At 37.8% G+C, this 19,112-nt stretch overlaps 1 pseudogene; it reads right to left on the reverse strand.

Moving 5' to 3' along the window:
- Positions 1 to 7,130: 7,130 nt before the first annotated feature.
- Positions 7,131 to 8,365, reverse strand: LOC112585124 (annotated as a pseudogene).
- Between the last annotated feature and the right edge of the window lie 10,747 nt (positions 8,366 to 19,112).

The following is a 19,112-nucleotide window of genomic DNA, read 5'->3' on the forward strand; positions in this document are numbered from 1 at the left end:
GAGATGGCTAAAGTACTGGAGCTTCAGTTTCAGCATCAGTCCTTTCAATGAATGTTCAGGGTGGACTTCCTTTAGGATTGACTGGTTTAATCTCCCTGTTGTCCAAGGGACTCTCTGTCTTTAGGCAGATTCAAAATGTGATCTCAAAAGGATGGCCTGAAGGACACGATGTGACTAAGTCGAGTTCTTCTTGCTGGACAATCCAGTCCATGCCCTAAACACAATGAGAATGGAGGATATATGGATGCTAAGGAGGAGGTGGTTGATCCAGGCAATGATCAAAGTGGATGAGGTCAGGAGAGCCCCTCTGAGTTCCTAGGTCACTATGTAAATGGAACTTTGTTCCTTTCTCCAGAAATGTTTTTGCTGGGCATCCAGGTTGTGTGAACCACTTAGAAACTTCACCTTTTACCCATTTTGCATACACCTCTTCTCTGTCATGATTATTAACATTTATTCAACACTTCAAAAACAATCTAGCAACACGGTACTTTGACATTTGGAGAGAACTGATTCAGTTTGCTTGATTTTTAAGTCCTGGGAAAAAGAAGAGCAGTGGAATACATGAGCCATTTTGAGTTTGACCACTGAGATGAGTTTATAGTTTGCACTGTCCCAAGCAATTCATCAACATAAAATTGGATAAAGGATTTACTGAGCATGACCTTGCCCATCAGAACAAGAACCAGTTTCCTCTAGTCAGTCTCTCCCCTCAGGAAGCTTCCATAAGTCTCTTATCCTTACCCATCAGACAGCAGACAGAATGAAAACCATGATCACAGAAAACTAATCAAACTATTCATATGGACCACAGCCTTGTTTAACTCAATGAAACTATGAGCCATGCTGTGTAGGGCCACCCAAGATGGATGGATCATGGTGAAGAGTTATGGCCAAATGTGGTCCACTGGAGAAGGGAATGGCAACCCACTTCAGTATTCGTGCCTTGAGAACCTGATGAACAGGATGAAAAGGCAGAGATATGACATGGAAAATTGAGCTCCTAAAGTCTGTATGTGCCCAATATGCTACTGGAGAAGAATAGAGAAATAACTTCAGAAAGAATAAAGAGATGGATCCAAAGCAAAAACATCGTCCAGTTGTGGATGTGATTAGTGATGGAAAGAAAGTCCAATGATATAAACAGTAATATTGCATAGGCACCTGGAATGTTAGGGCCATGAATCAAGGTAAATTGGAAGTGGTCAAAGAGGAGATAGCAAGAGTGAACACCAACATTGTAGGAATCAGTACACTAAAATGGACTGGAATGGGTGAATTTAAGTATGTCTAATACTGTGGGCAAGAATCCTTAGAAAAAATGGACTAGCCCTCATAGTTAAAAAAAGAGTCTGAAATGCTGTACTGGGGTGCAATCTCAAAAATGACAGAATGATCTCTGTTTGTTTCCAAGGCAAATCATTCAACATCACAGTAATTCAAGTCTACACCCCAACCCACTGCCGAACAAGCTGAACTCAAATGGTTCTATAATGACCTAAAAGACTTTCTAAAAATAATGCCCCCAAAATGTCCTTTTCATCGTAGGGGACTGGAATGCAAAAGCGGAAGTCAAGCGATACCTGGAGTAACAGGAAAGTTTGGCCTTGAATTACAAAATGAAGAAAGTAGGGAAAACCACTAGACCATTCAGGAATGAGTAAAATCAAATGCCTTATGATTACACAGTGGAGGTGACAAATAGATTAAAGGGATTAGATTTGATAGACACAGTGCCTGAAGACTATGGACGGAGGTTAGTGACATTGTACAGGAGACAGGGATCAAGACCATCAGCAAGAAAAATAAAGGCAAAAAGGCAAAATGATTGTCTGGGGAGATCTTACAAATAGCTGAGAAAAGAAGAGAAGTGAAACGCAAAGGAGAAGAGGAAAGATATACCCATCTGAATGCAGAGTTCCAAAGAATAACAAGAAGAAATAAGAAAGCCTTTCAGTGATCAATGCAAAGAAATAGAGGAAAATAATAGAATGAGAAAGACTAGAGATCTCTTCAAGAAAATTAGAGATACCAAGGAAATATTTCATGCAAAGATGGGCAAAATAAAGGACAGAAACAGTCATAGAGGATCCTGCTGTGATGTATGGCAGAGAGTGTTTTGCCTATGTTCTCCTCTAGGAGTTTTATAGTTTCTTGTCTTAGAAAGTGTTCTAGTTTCATTCTTTTACAAGTGGTTGACCAGTTTTCCCAGCACCACTTGTTAAAGAGATTGTCTTTAATCCATTGTATATTCTTGCCTCCTTTGTCAAAGATAAGGTGTCCATATGTGTGTGGATTAATCTCTGGGCTTTCTATTTTGTTCCATTGATCTATATTTCTGTCTTTGTGCCAGTACCATACTGTCTTGATAACTGTGGCTTTGTAGTAGAGCCTGAAGTCAGGTAGGTTGATTCCTCCAGTTCCATTCTTCTTTCTCAAGATCACTTTGGCTATTCGAGGTTTTTTGTATTTCCATACAAATTGTGAAATTATTTGTTCTAGCTCTGTGAAGAATACTGTTGGTAGCTTGATAGGGATTGCATTGAATCTATAGATTGCTTTGGGTAGTATACTCATTTTCACTATATTGATTCTTCCAATCCATGAACATGGTATATTTCTCCATCTGTTAGTGTCCTCTTTGATTTCTTTCACCAGTGTTTTATAGCAGGATCCTCTATGACCCACCTCCCAGAATATTGGAAATAAAAGCAAAAATAAACAAATGGGACCTAATTAACCTTAAAAGCTTCTGCACATCAAAGGAAACTATTAACAAGGTGAAAAGACAGCCTTCAGAATGGGAGAAGATAATCGCAAATGAAGCAACTGACAAACAACTAATCTCGAGAATATACAAGCAACTCCTACAGCTCAACTCCATAAAAATATATGACCCAATCAAAAAATGGGCCAAAGAATTAAATAGACATTTCTCCAAAGAAGACATACAGATGGCTAACAAACACATGAAAAGATGCTCAACATCACTCATTATCAGAGAAATGCAAATCAAAACCACTATGAGGTACCATTTCACACCAGTCAGAATGGCTGCGATCCAAAAGTCTACAAGTAATAAATGCTGGAGAGGGTGTGGAGAAAAGGGAGCCCTCTTACACTGTTGGTGGGAATGCAAACTAGTACAGCCACTATGGAGAACAGTGTGGAGATTCCTTAAAAAACTGGAAATAGAACCGCCTTATGATCCAGCAATCCCACTGCTGGGCATACACACTGAGGAAACCAGAAGGGAAAGAGACACGTGTACCCCAATGTTCATCGCAGCACTGTTTATAATAGCCAGGACATGGAAGCAACCTAGATGTCCATCAGCAGATGAATGGATAAGAAAGCTGTGGTACATATACACAATGGAGTATTACTCAGACATTAAAAAGAATACATTTGAATCAGTTCTAATGAGGTGGATGAAACTGGAGCCTATTATACAGAGTGAAGTAAGCCAGAAAGAAAAACACCAATACAGTATACTAACGCATATATATGGAATTTAGAAAGATGGTAACAATAACCCTGTGTACGAGACAGCAAAAGAGACACTGATGTATAGAACAGTCTTATGGACTCTGAGAGAGAGGGAGAGGGTGGGAAGATTTGGGAGAATGGCATTGAAACATGTAAAATATCATGTATGAAACGAGTTGCCAGTTCAGGTTTGATGCACGATACTGGATGCTTGGGGCTGGTGCACTGGGACGATCCAGAGGGATGGAATGGGGAGGGAGGAGGGAGGAGGGTTCAGGATGGGGAACACGTGTATACCTGTGGCGGATTCATTTTGATATTTGGCAAAACCAATACAATTATGTAAAGTTTAAAAAATAAAATAAAATTAAAAAAAAAAAAAAAGGACAGAAATGGTATGGATCTAACAGAAGCAGAAGATATTAAGAAGAGGTGGCAAGGATACACAGAACTGTACCAAAAAGATCTTCATGACCTAAATACTCTTGAAGGCATAGTCACTCACCTAGAGCCAGACGTTCTGGAATGTGAAGTCAATTGGGTCTCAGGAAGCATCACTATGAACAAAGTTAGTGCAGGCGATGGAATTCCAGTTGCATTATTTTAAATCCTAAAAGATGATGCTGTCAAAGTGCTGCACTCAATATGCCAGAAAATTTGGAAACTCAGCAGTGGCCACAGGACTGGAAAAGGTCAGTTTTCATTCCAATCCTAAAGGAAGGCAATGCCAAAGAATGTTCAAACTACCACACAACTGCACTCATCTCACACACTAGTAAAATAATGCTCAAAATTCTCCAACCCAGGCTTCAACAATACATGAATCATGAACTGCCAGATGTCCAGGCTGGATCTAGAAAAGGCAGAGGAACCAGAGATCAAATTGCCAACATCCACTGGATCATGGAAAAAGCAAGAGAGTTCCATAAAAACATCTATTTCTGCTTTATTGACTATGCCAAAGCCTTTGACTGTGTGGATCACAATAAACTCTGGAAAATTCCTAAAAAAGATGGGATTACCCAACCAGGTGACCTGTCTCTTGAGAAACTTGTATGCATGTCATAAAGCAACAGTTAGAACTGGACATGGGAAAAAAAAAAAAAAAAAAAGAACTGGACATGGAACAACAGATTGGTTCCAAATAGGAAAAGGAGTATGGCAAGGCTGTATATTGTCACCTGCTTATTTAACTTCTATGCAGAGTACATCATGAGAAATGCTGGGCTGAAGAACAAGCTGGAATCAAGATTGCTGGGAGAAATATGAATAACCTCAGATATGCAAATGACATCACCCCTATGGCAGAAAGTGAAGAGGAACAAAAGAGCCTCTTGATGAAAGTGAAAGAGAGTGAAAAAATTGGCTTAAACCTAAACATTTAGAAAACTAAGATCATGGCACCTGGTCCCATCATTTCATGGCAAATAGACGGGGAAACAGTGGCTGACTTTATTTTTCTGGGCTCCAAAATCACTGCAGATGTTGATTGCAGCCATGAAACTAAAAGACGCTTACTCCTTGGAAGTAAAGTTATGACCAACCTAGACAGCATAGTAAAAAGCAGAGACATTACTTTGCTAACAAAAGCCCATCTAGTCAAGGCTATGGTTTTTCCAGTAGTCATGTATGGATATGAGATTTGGACAATAAAGAAAGCTGAGCACCAAAGAATTGATGCTTTTGAACTGTGGTGTTGGAGAAGACTCTTGAGAGTCCCTTGGACCGCAAGGAGATCCAACCAGTCCATCCTAAAGGAAATCAGCCCTGAATATTCATTGGAAGGACTGATGCTGAAGCTGAAACTCCAATACTTCTGCCACCTGATGCGAATAGTTGATTCATTTGAAAAGACCCTGATGCTGGGGAATACTGAAGGCAGGAGAAGGGGATGACAGAGAATGTGATAGTTGGATGGCATCACAGACTGAATGGACATGAGTTTGAGTAAGCTCCAGGAGCCGGTGATGGACAGAGAGGCCTGGCGTGCTGCAGTCCATGAGGTCACCAAGAATTGGACATGACTGAGTGACTGAACTGAACTGAACTGAACTGATGTGTAATATCCCGAAGCAGCAAACAACTCTAATGGCCATCAACACTAATATGAATAAATGAATGAGATTACTAATAAAAAGCTACATTCATAAGAGCCAAAATAAGACTTCAAAAATGTAAATTTGAGCAAAAACCAGAATAGAATGTTTTTTTATTATTTGATTTATATAAATCTCAGGAACATATATTATGGTGGGCTAAAGGTCAGAGCAACCTTTACTTTTATAAAATAAATGAAAAGCTTGTAAGTTAAAGGGAGGATGAGAATTGCCTGTAACTTTCTGGAAATACTCTATTTGTTGAACTGGTGGTACTTACATGGTTGTGTTCATTGTCTGAACGTTTACTTAAATGTACACTCATGATTTGTGTACTTCTTCTGTATATAAATTAAATTTCAATTATTATCTTAAAATTATGAATGCTGTTTATGTAGATGGTTTTAAGAATATGTCCTAAGTTTTCGAACAGTAATTTTACAAAAGCCCAACTTTTTTTTTTCTTTTTTCAATTACAGTCCTTTCTTTTATTGGAGTTCCAAATTTTAACAACTGAAAGTAAAGCAATCATTCAATGGCTCAGATAAAAGAAAAGCATCTTTACCTGAGTTACCCATCAGGCCTACTCTGACCTGCCCTAGCTCTTCCCAGAACAAGTTTCTGGGTATCTGAACAAAACGGTTTGCATGTTGACTCCATTAAAACTCATCTCTACTACAGGGGTCAACTAACTATGAGAACAGTTCTTCTCATACCTATTAAACATACACAGTCCATAGTTAGACCTCCATAGAGGGTTACAAAATGCTCTCCAGAGTAGTTTCTTTGGGGCCCAATAAGATAGAGATTTCCTGCAAGGACTTTTCCCCTCCCCCCAGACTTAGGGTTATTTATAGGGTCTTTCACTTATACAAGTTCCCTGGTGTACAAGAACTGATTATTGACAGAAGTTTTTCTCATTCAGAGAATTCATAAGGTCCTTCATCAGATTTTTTTTTTTTGGGGGGGGGCGGGGGTTGCAAACCCAAGAAGGCTCTCCACTTAATGTTTTTGCCACATTCAAGGCAAATACACAAATTTTCACCAGTATGGCTTCTCTGATAGGTAATAAAGTCACAGTTATGTTAAGAGGTTTTTTCACAACTGTTGGGGTTTCTTTCCAGTGGGGCTTTCTGACATCCAATGAGGTGTGCATATTGTCTGAAGCACTGTTTCACAGGGCATTAAAAAAATATCATCTTCTGATCTGAATTCTCTTGGAATGAGGAGAGGTGAGCATTGCTAGAGAGCTTTCTCACATTCACTGAACTTGTAAGTTTCCCACCTGTATAAATCTTCTTGTGGGTGATCAGACATGAGCTTGGACTGAAGTTTTCCAAAAACTCAAGGCATTTGTAAGGTTTCTCACTGGAGTGATTGATATGGTTCTGTAAAGACAGCTCTCTGGTCAAACGATTTCTCAAGTTCCTACAACTACAGATTTTCTGGTCCCCAATAAAGTCTGAACTCTGAGGAAAGTCTGAGATTTGCTTTGAGTTCTCCATCTTAAATGATTCTCTTACATTGTAAATACATATTTTTTTAATGGTATAATAACTTCTTGTCTGGTCAAGACATCCCTGAGGATTCTGATACATGGGGAGGGCTGAGCTCAAGACCTTTCTCAGCCACATTAGAGATATATGGTTTTTCACCAATGTGGATTGTCTGATGTTGAAGAAGGGCTGAGCTCTGATGAAAGCTTTTATCACAGACACTGTATTTATAATGCAGCTCCTCTGTCTGAGTTCTCATTTTCTGTTGGGCAATGAAGTCCATGCCTAGGAGGAAGCCACTCTCACATGCAGACCACTGATGAGGTTTCTCTTCCATGTGAATTCTTTGATGAACAATAAGGTCTGAACTACAGCTGAAGCTCTTCTCATATTCAAGGCATTTAAAAGTGTGAGTGTGAGTTGCCTGGTGCCTGATGAGGTTGGCACTCCAGGTAAAACTTCTTATATGTTCCAAGCATTTATATGGCTTCTCACCTGTGTGGACTCTTTGGTGTACAATAAGGTCTGATTTCTGGGCAAAGCATTTCTCATAGGCACCGCACTTATAGGGCTTCTCCCCAGTATGTACTCTTTTATGAACAATGAAGGCTGACTGGTGTCGGTAAGTTTTCTCACACTTATTACATTTGTAGGGTCTTTCACCAGTATGAGTTCTCTGGTGGCTAATAAGATCAGATTTCCCACTAAAAGTTTTTTCACACTCCAGACACTTAAACAGTTTCCCACCCGTGTGCATTCGGTGCCTGATGAGGTTTGTACTTCGGCTGAAGCATTTGTCACACTCACTACACAGATACAGTTTCTCGCCCGTATGGCTTCGCTGGTGGACAAGCAGATCAGAGCTCTGACCAAAATTCTTGCCACAGATATCACATGTATACAATTTTTTACCTGCATGCGTTCTCTGATGTCCTGAAAAGGCTAAGTGGTGCCAGAAGCTCTTCTCACATTTGCTACATTTAAAAGGTTTCTCATAACTGTGGATCCTCTGATATGAAATAAGATCTGAGCTTTGGATGAAGGTTTTCTCACACATAATAATCTATAAGGTTTCTCCCCAGTGTGGGTTCTCTCACACATAAGACCTAAGTTTTCACAAAAGTTTTGCTCAAGTTCAAGGCACTGGTATATCTGATCATCTATTTGAGTAATCTCATGCACATGAATACTTTTTTTTTTTTTTTTTTTTTTTACCCTTCTGAGGGCATACATGATATATTTTCCTTGAGTTCTCTGATTATATCTCTCTTCTCAAGTGTGCATTTTCTATGGCTCTCTCCTAGGGAGTTTTCCACTGGTCTTCCTGACGCATCATTTTCTTCATAGTCATTTTCTCGATAATAACTTGAAAGATACATCTGTCTTAGGCCTTTCCGTCACGAGCAGTTCCTCTTTACAAGTTTCCAGCATTACACGCACTTGTTCTTTATGTGGTATTTACAACCCATAACAAGAAAGACTCAAGACTGTATTCCTTTTGGCTCCAAAAGGTCTCTAGTCCATACTTATTAACAATACTCAATTCTTCCCTCTCCCCGGCTACTGCCGGCACCACCCCTCTGCCTGGGAGTGCACTTGCGGTTACTCTCCGGACTCTTGGACACTCGGGGTTTGGCTTTCCCTGCGGCCACAGGCTTTGGACGGTGAACCTAAGGGCCCACCTTCAGGAAAAGAAGGAAAGCAAACCTGGGAGGCCGACGAGAGCCAGGAGCATCCTTCTTTGCATGGTTCGGGGAGGGTAGCTCCGGCCAGGCCATCCAGTGTGCGATTTAAGGGCCAACAAGGCCAGCTAGCTTCCCGAGCCCTTTCAGCTTGGGTGGGAAGCAGCAGGCACAGCCCTGTCCCAAGCCCAGCTTTTTAAGAACAATTTTTTCTAGCTTCTTAAACTGTTTTGTGTCCTAGAATATGAGAATGATCACGATTTTTCATTTTATGTATAATTTATTCAAAATTACTATGTTCAATGTAAGTGAACAAGAAGTGCAAAACATCATTTTATATGTGAAACACCACTGGGTGACTAGCCCTATGTGTATCTTGTATGACATAATCATATTTTATATTTTGGGAAGGATACAGAAGAGCTCAAATAGATAACAAAAATGTTTTCCCAGTGAATACCTGACTGACTGTAGCCATTAATCTATTCCACAATATAGTTTTGAATGTCATATTAAGTTTTAAGTTATTAATTCCAATAAAACTATAACTTGGTACAACATCAAAACTACTGGTGAATAACTGATCAGGATACAATAATTTATTTACAAATTTAAAAATATTTTCTGTGCTATTATGCCTGCTGATACAGCACATTCCATCTTTGAAAACTGTCTTGTGAAACATCTTCTAAGATTCTGAAATAAATTCTAAATATCATTGGGAAAAAAGCAGCAAAATAGGAACAAAGCCAGTAAGTTTCCTTCAAAAAAGAAAGGTCAGGTTTCACGTTAGAAAAATAAAAGTTCTAGCTAAATGGCAACTCACAGCAGTCATTATCATATAACTCTGGATGCAATACTGAAATACAGGTTTAAATATTCCTGGTCACTGAGTAATGCCATAGACCTTGTATGAGAAGCAACAGGAAAGCAAGAGGGTGAGCCTGAGGTCACAGTCTGTCACTTTACCAGATGTGTTGCCGTGAGACCATTTAGCTTCTCAATCTAAAAAGAAAAAAAAAAAAAAAAGAATAATATTGAACTCCAAGGTGTTTGATAAGCATGCTTTAGAATTGTTGCTTTCTTTCTCTAGGGCACTGCCACAAACAGACAGAAAACTATGTGACTTGATTAAAGATCTCTAATGTTTTTCGAAATGTTTTTACATTTTATTAACTGGTAGATTAAAATACAGTTATGTGTCTGATTCTTGAATTATAATTAGAAATGCTCTATTTTTGTTTCTGGCTATCCTAATTATAAGTATTTTTCTGTGCAAATAATACATGTTCCATGCCAATGACACATTTATTTACTTCCCTAATTTCTTATTATTACTTTGGTTTAAGCATATGTTGTCTGAATATATTCCCCTGCATAAATGATAATTTTATTATCAAATTGTATCTCCAATTATAAGTGGTATTAAATTTATTCATCCATAGAGACTTCTTTTGCTACAAGTACATTAATCAGTATAATAAATGCAGGTGAGCTAAACTGTAAATATGCTAGAGAAAATGAAGGAAAGATGCACGAGTAATTATACAGTATTAACTATTTCATGTTTTTGTATATTAACTAAGAATAACAATTAATGGAAAACATTCTGGGAGGAAATATGATTTAGCTATAAATGCTTGCTCCTTGGGAAAAAAAGCTATGACAAACCTACACGGTGTACTAAAAAGCAAAGACATCAGTTTGCTAACAAAGTTCCCTATAGTCAAACCTATGGTGTTTTCAGTACTGTTGAGGTCCTTTAATGGACTGGAACCTGGTGGTCCTGAGTTGACCAATAAGAAAGTAAAGCAGAAAGAAAGAGGCTGATATTCCTTGGTTTATGCAGAAAGCCAATAAAGTCCCTGACAAGGGGCTTGCTCTGTTCACAGAGGCCTCAGGCGCCCTCTAGATGGGGTGAAGGCTCAGAGCGCCTTCTCGAGAGGGTCTTAGAAGCTCGGGCAGGAAAGTGAACTCAGAGAGCGAGAGAGAGAGAGCGAGAGAGCGAGAGCGAGAGCGACACACATGGGGACCAAAGCTCTGATGAGCAAAGGTGTTTTAATCAACATGGTGTGGGCATATATATTGTAGTTATTCTCAGCAAAGATAAAGATTAAAATTCCAGACTTACAAAACATAGGCGATCCATATTAAAGAGAGAGAGAGTTGTAAACAATCATTTTTACCGTATGGTTTGCAAAAAAGAAGAGGGTACTTATCATTGTATTGAAAAACTAATGAAGAAAATGCCTGGATCCCTCAGCCCCAGGAGAAGGTCACTTCTCCTCTTAATTCCTGAATTAATAAGGAACAGCGGATTCCTGAGAGATCCAAAACAGCACACAGGAAGCCTCCTGTTAAATGCTTCCTGACACAGTACTTATGCATGGATGTGAGACTCGGATCATAAAGAAGGCTGGGTACCAATGAATTGATACTTTTGAATCCTAGTGCTAGAGAAGAGCCTTTTGAGAGTCCCTTGGACAGTAAGGAGATCAAACAAGTCAATCCTAAAGGAAATCAACCCTAAATACTCATTGGAAGGACTGATGCTGAAGCTGAAGCTCCAATACTTTGGCCACCTGATGTGAAGAGCTAACTCATTAGAAAATAATCTGATGCTAGGAAACTTTGAAGGCAGGAGGAGAAGGGAATGACAGAGGGTAAGGTGGTTAGATAGCATCACTGACTCAATGGACATGAGTTTGAGCAAACTCAGAGAGATAGTGAAGGACAAGGAAGCCTGGCATGCTGCACTTCATGAGGTCACAAAGAGTCAGACACGACTTAAGTGACTGAACAACAACATTACTTTAGTAAAATATTTACTGACCACCTACTTTATGCTAGTAACTGCAATCTATAAAGTAGGGATATAAAAAGAACTAGAGATAAGAATCTCTGTTTTAACAGAACTTAACATTTGTGGGAAGGAGAGAGAGGGTAAATAGTAAGCAAATGAACAGATAACCTATATTCAGATAGTGATAAATGTCATCAAGAAAATGAAATGAATGACTGAAGATGGTGAAATCCAGCAGGACCCTGTGGGGCTCCTGAGCACAAAGCCTTTCTGTTTTCCCATTTCTTTATTTCAGGAAATAGGCTTCATTTCGTTTCCATGACCTTCCTGAGTTCCAAAGGGGAGATTCAAGCAGTTGCTCATTAGGTAAGGAGGGGATGGAGACAAAGGAGAAACTGACAGTCAAGAGAAATAGTGCAGCCTTGGGGCAGGGTCCTGGTTCCCCATCAAGAGATACATACAACAATATCTTGAGCTGTTTTACAGAGACCAAAACCCCTACAGGGTAGGAGAAATTAACTGTATGCTGCCCATAAGCACATAGACCCCAGATTGGTTAGAACCAGAAGGTTGATGATGCTGACTCCCACTTACCTCACTACCAATCAGAAGAATGTCCACAAGCTGATCATGCCCCGTTTGAACCATGATTATAAAACTTCTCACTGTCCGTTCCAGGTTGGGACACATAGTTTTGAGGGCATTAACCCAGCGTAGCCCTCTTTGCCTGGCAAAGCAATAAAATAATTCTTTTCTACTTCAATTGACAATCTATCTCTGAGATTTAATTAGATGGTGGGTTATAGAGGCCGAATTTCTGGTTCAACGCTAAGCAGAGAAGTAAACTAAAGTGGTCCTTTATCCCAGGTAAGATGGGTTGAGCTATGCCAGATCTAAGAGACTGATGTAGATTTGAAAATTAGAGTAAAGCATGACTTGAAATCAGTTCTGTTGGTCTTCACTTAGTTTTACTATTAAAGTATCAAAAACTTACACAAATAAATTCAGAAAAAAGATGGTATGAATGTATGTATGACAGAGGGACCTGAAGTTCACTGTGCCTGGATTCCAAGGGGAGAAAGATTTTGCCCCATGTCCGTGGAACTCTTCTGCTTTTCTTACTGTTTTTGAACAAATTACTTAAAGATTCTCCTTAAGATAAAAAAAAAAAATTGCTTGTTAAATTATATATATATCCAACGTTTATAGGGACAAAGCCTTTTTGGTTCCCGTTTCTTGATTATAGGAAATTCACTGAAAATTTTTGTGACAATCTTGATCATGCCCAGATGTTTGCATTGAGGTCTAAATGATAACCTAGACACAAATATTTGAAGATCTGGGGGAAAAGGGTAAAAGAATCAGGACACATATTTGAATAAGAGATGTGTCCATATAGGTGGTCTCTTGAATACTATCAAAGGAATACATATGTTCCTTTAAGAGCAATGAAAAGCCAATGAAGATGTTTAAGCAGGAGAATTAAATGATCCAATTTCTTTTTTTAATTTAATTTTATTTTTAATTGGAAGACAGTTACTTTACTATATTGTGATGATTTCTGACACATCATCATGAATCAGCCACAGGTATACACATGTCCCCTCCCACTTAAACCTCCCTGCCACATCCCTCCCCACCCCACCCCTCCATGTTATCACAGAACACCAGCTTTGGGTTCTGCTTTGGGTTCCCTGCATCATATAGTAAATTCCCACTTGCTCTCTAATTTACATATGGTAATGTATATGTTTCACTACTACCCTCTCAAGTCATCCCCACTCCACCTCTTCCACTGTGACCAATAGTCTGTTCTTTATGTCTGCTAATGATCCGATTTCCATATTTGGATTATCACATTGGCACTAAAAAAGAAATGCACTATCAGGTCACATGGGGAAGCAATGAGTCCAGCTGGGAAAGAAGAGATAATCCTTCTCTAGAAATGACAGAATGGTCCCACTGGAAATGGAGATAATATGGAGAGAATGTGGTAAAATCAAGTTTCATTTTGGAAAGAAAGGTGATAAGACTTACTAATGGAATAGATGTGCAGATGAAGGAAATGGGAATAATTAAGGATGCTTCTGATGTTAGGTGATTTAGTACCAGAGTAGATGATGGTGCCATTTACTAAACTGTAAGTAACTTGGGGTACACAGTTACAGAGCAGGTTAAATGGAGAATGCAAAGCTACCTTATTAAGCTGAGATATCTGGAGAACATATCCAATTTGAGATACCTATATTCTATTCATTTGCCTGAAATTTAGGAATTTTTATCACAAAGATGATATTTAATATTCATGAGGCTAGAGGAAATCACCAAAATGTGGCATATTAAAAATACACCAGGCAAAAGAACTAAACAGATATTTCTCCAAAGAAGACATACAGATGGCTAACAAACACACGAAAAGATGTTCAACATCACTCATTATTAGAGAAATGCAAATCAAAACCACAATGAAGTATTATGTCATGCCGGTCAGAATGGCCGCCATCAAAAAGTCTACAAACAATAAATGCTAAAGAGGGTGTGGAGAAACCCTCTTACACTGTCGGTGGAAATGCAAACTAGTACAGCCACTATGGAGAACAGCGTGGAGATTCCTTAAAAAAACTGGAAATAAACTGCCATACGGCCCAGTAATCCCACTGCTGGGGATACACACCAAGGAAACCAGAATTGAAAGAGACACATGTACCCCAACTTTCAATGCAACACTGTTTACAATAGCTAGGACATGGAAGCAACCTAGATGTCTATTGGCAGATGAATGGATAAAGAAGTTTTGGTACATACACACAATGGAATATTATTCAGCTATAAAAAGGAACACATTTGAGTTAGTTCTAGTGAGGTGGATGAAATAAGTCAGAAAGAGAAACACCAATACACTATATGAATGTATATATGAAGAATTTAGAAAGACAGTGATGATGATCCTATAAGCAAGGAAGCAAAAGAGACACATGTGTAAAGAACAGACTTTCGGACTATGTGGGAGAAGGCTATTGAGAGAATAGCATCGAAACATATATATTACCATATGTAAAATAGATGACCAGTGCAAGTTCGATGCATGAAGCAGGGCACTCAAAGCTGGTGCTCTGGGACAACCCAGAGGGATGAGGTAGAGAGGGAGTGGGGGAGGTGGGGTGGGTGGTCAGGATGGAGGGTGACACATGCACCTGTGGCTGATTCAAGTCAATATATGGCAAAAAAAAAAAAAACCTATCACAACACTGCAAAGTAATTATCCTCCAATTAAATATTTTTTAAAAAGAAAAATATATGTTTGGTTTTATTAATGTGAAGCTTAACTATATGATCTGCAAGTGTGTTTGCCAGTGTGTAAATTTAAGCCTGAAACTCATTTCTATTAAAAATTAAAATGGAAAAACTTGAAAAAAAATGTAGAAGTGGTGAAATAAATAATGATTAATTTTTCAAAATAAGTAAATAAAAATATAGCAGAGACAGACTTGAATCAAGCTCTGTGGATTCTGGCATTAAAAATACAGGTGCGGAGAAAGCACCACTAAAGGGATGTTGACAGCAAGTGAGAAAATTATTTCATATCTGTGAGTAAGGCAAGTTTGTGTCTCAAGGAGACTGCTAAATATGGAGATAAGACAGCAATATTTAATGTGAATTCACTATGACTTAAAGAGAACAGTTCCAGGGAACTATTATTCTCTACTTATTCTCACTCAGTATGTATTTGAAAAAACCTGTAAGCTGCTAAAATAGCATCTTTCCCTTAACTATGCATAATGTTCTCTCAGTTTGTTTTTGACAAAGTCATGGACTTGCTTCATGGCATTTTAATTTATTGATGTAATGAGCTTTTAAAAAATATTTGTCTAGCTGTTAAAATATGGGGTATTATTAGCTTTGCATGAAATAAAGCACATTTCTACAAGTTACTAAGAAAAAAAATAGGATTTCCACTTGAAATTCAATTGGAGTGAATTGGCTAGAGAACAGGTGGTAAGGACTGGAGTCAATATCGTAGAATATACTTTCTAAAATGCTCACTGTGAAAGAGAGGAAAAAACAGGGTGATAAACATGAGCAAAGGCAGATTTAAGGTTTTATAACTGCCATTTTTGTTTGATTTTTTAGAGTGATATTTCTTTTACTTTTATGTTAATGAAAATTATTTAGTACCATAGGAGAAATTTAGGATTCTGCATGAAGGTTATTTCAGGAATGAATTTTTTAAGAGGCCTAGAAGTTATGAGAATTCGAGAAAAAATGGAAGACCTGGACAAGACTTTGATAGGAACAGGAATTATCCTTTTTTTCCTTGTAAGAAGCTCAAAGGCAGAATTATGAGTGGAGAGGCAGGTAGTGTAGGATTGCAAATATGAAGCATTTTAGGAGTCTTGCTTATATTCATTTTTGTTTTATTTATTTTATTTTTAAACTTTACAATATTGTATTGGTTTTTCCATAATTATGAGGCAAATCTTGGGGGAGAAGAGGATTAAATTATTCAAAGTGTATAAAAAGGAAAGAGGGTCTGAACTATTCTCGTTAGCTAGTGAAATAAATTTCCTTAAAAATGAAGACAGACTAAAAGTGATATGTTTTATTTATTTGATTATTTTATACTCTGATCATATTTGAAGGATTTAACTATAAATATTCATGATTTCTGGAATTCTTAGAAATCAATTAACCTAAGATTTTGAAGTGAGTTTACTTCTTCTTGAATATAATATAAAGACTTATATTGAGTTTGTCTAACCCCAGCTATATTTAAAGTGTGTTGTTTAAAATTTCTTTAAAATTAATTACAGACAGGTTTTAATTCAACAATTTTCCCCCATGAAAGGAAAAATATGATTTTGTCTCTTCCTGGACTGGCTTCATGTCGGGGCTTGACTGCCTCTCTCCTCACCTCTAGACGGGCATGGGCTCCCAGAGATTTCATATATTTTAGTCTAATATTTTGTCTTTCAAGTATACATTAATTTTGAAAATATATACATTGGTCTAATACTAAACTGACATCTTTCTTGCTTTTCAATACCCTTTACTCTATTTTTCTATCAATCTACCTAAACTAAATTATAAACTTCACACATAATTATGTTAGTCACATAATTATTTTAATAACTGTGTGGAAATTTGTTCAACGAACTAGAAGGAAGTGATAAAGTAAATCATGGAGGAATGTAATCTCAGGTAGTCATTGAAATATGATATTTATGAAAAGTTCTAATAAAGAGATTTTTGTTACAATGCTGAATGAAAAACCATGAATTACACTGCATTACTTTTGATATTATCTACTTTGTTGCAAAAATTTTAAGGTAGCTCACAAAACTGCATATTATTCAACATGACAAAAATATGTTATACTGCATAAATGATTGAAAAGGAAAAATTATTAGGGTAATAAAGTGAAACATTATTCAACTTTACTTCTGAAGATTTGCCAAAGGATGTTTTACACACTTGCTGTATTTGGACCCATAATTTACTGTAAGCATCCTCAAAACCAGCTTTTCCTAATAAAAACCAAGTTCAGTTATATGATTTAGAGCATCTGCAAGAGAAGGCAAGCAGGCTGTTTTAGTAAGAGCCAGATAAATTTGACACATCACCTGCTAGACTTTTTGAGCAAATTTAGTTCTCTTCAGCAGGAAGGGAGATGAAACAGAAGAGAAACATTCAACCAGTTTTCTTAGAAGCATCACTGTAATAAATGGACAATTAAAAAGAGTTGAATTATTCTCTGGCTCATCGAGAGACAATCCCAAAGATCCCAACTTATTTATTTGCAATTAAGTGAAAATTCCCTTTGCTGTTGCTGCTAATGATGGTGAGTACTTATTTTGTCTACACTATTGTTTAAGCAGAAAGAATAAGGCACTGATATGCTGGCCTATAATCATACTCTCTCCCTGATGCAGGAGGGACACAGTCCCACAATTCTATGATCCCAAATCCTTGGGGCCAGATATATGTTTGAATCTATTTTTTAAACATTTTGATAAGTATTACATTACACAGGTTGCAAGCTATGTTACACTTCATAAACAAACCTATTAATATTTCTTTAGGGAAGCAACTGGATATTCTCACTTGGTCAGATGAAAAAATGACTATGAATAACATTAACAGCATCACAATTTAAAGCATGATTTGCTACCAAATACATTTATAGATGTTTACAATAAAAACAAACTCAGTTTTTACTGTTGTTGTTTTTGTTGTTGTTGGTTTGTTTGTTTGTTTGTTTGTTTTTAGGAATGGTTGGATGTGGGATCTTGACCCGAGCAGTCTGTGTGGGGTTGTTGTGAAGGTTAAGTGTGGGGATTTAAATCATTTGATTGACACTTGCTGAAGGCTCAAATACATTACTTATTTTGCCTGCCTTTCTGGCAGACCCTGGGTCCTACCCCGCTTGCTGTTTTATAGGCCTGTGTTATTGCAAACAGGGAGTGTGAGACAAGTATACATACACACACAGCTGTTTTTTTTTTTTTTTTTTTTTATCATCTATCATTCATCTATCACTTACCCACATACTACATAAAATATAAACATTTGATAGAATCTGTTCCCCTTCTCTCTCCGTCTTTCTGCATGTTTTAGGTATCTTTATTTTTATTTTATTTTTTTTTCAGTGTTACAGCTCCATTTTATTTAGAAGATAGCAGGAGAGTGAGAGAGAGAAAGAGAAAGAGAGAGAGAGAGAGAGAGAGCACGAGCGAGCGAGCGCATGCACACGGGAGAGAGAGTCCCAGAGAAAGCGCTTTGGCTCCTCCTTTTATATGTTTTTTTCCTCCACCTGGGCCTGTTAGGTATCTTTAGTAACTTTCCCATTTCAGAAATAAAAACTGTTGATAATCTATTTGCAACAGATTATTAGATTCCTAACTCCCAAATCGTATTTATTTATTACTATTTTAATCACAAGATTTTCAACTGATCTGCACTAGAAACATTGTTATAAAACTTCAGTGGGATGAACTGAGACAGTAGCTCTGGCATATATACACTACCATGTGTAAAACAGATAGCTAGTGGGAAGCTGCTGTATAGCACAGAGAACTCAGCTCAGTGCTCTTCATGACCTAGAGGAGTGGGATGTGGGGGCTGGACAGAGGCTCAAGAGGGAAGAAATATATGTACACCTATAGCTGATTTACTTCATTGTACAGGATAAATAAACACAACATGGTAAAGCAATTACACTTCAATACAAATAAAAAACAAAATTAATTAGTCACCATTATCAACCTCAAGTGGTGCTTCTCAATGAATGAAGTGTTAGTCACTCAGTTGTGCTTGACTCTTTGCGACCTCATGGACTGCAGCCCACCAGGCTCCTCTTCCAGACCCAAGGATTGAACTCAGGTCTCCTGAACTGCAGGCAGATTCTTAACCGACTGAACTACGAGGGAAGCCCACCCCTCAATATCTGTATTAAAAATGATTTGACTTTATCAATTATACACATCTATTGAACATCCACTCACAGTAAAAGATCCACTGCTGAGTTTTTGTTGCATTGCTCTCTCTG

This window comes from Bubalus bubalis, chromosome 5 (genome assembly GCF_019923935.1).
Source record: "Bubalus bubalis isolate 160015118507 breed Murrah chromosome 5, NDDB_SH_1, whole genome shotgun sequence".
Taxonomy (NCBI): Eukaryota; Metazoa; Chordata; class Mammalia; order Artiodactyla; family Bovidae; genus Bubalus; species Bubalus bubalis.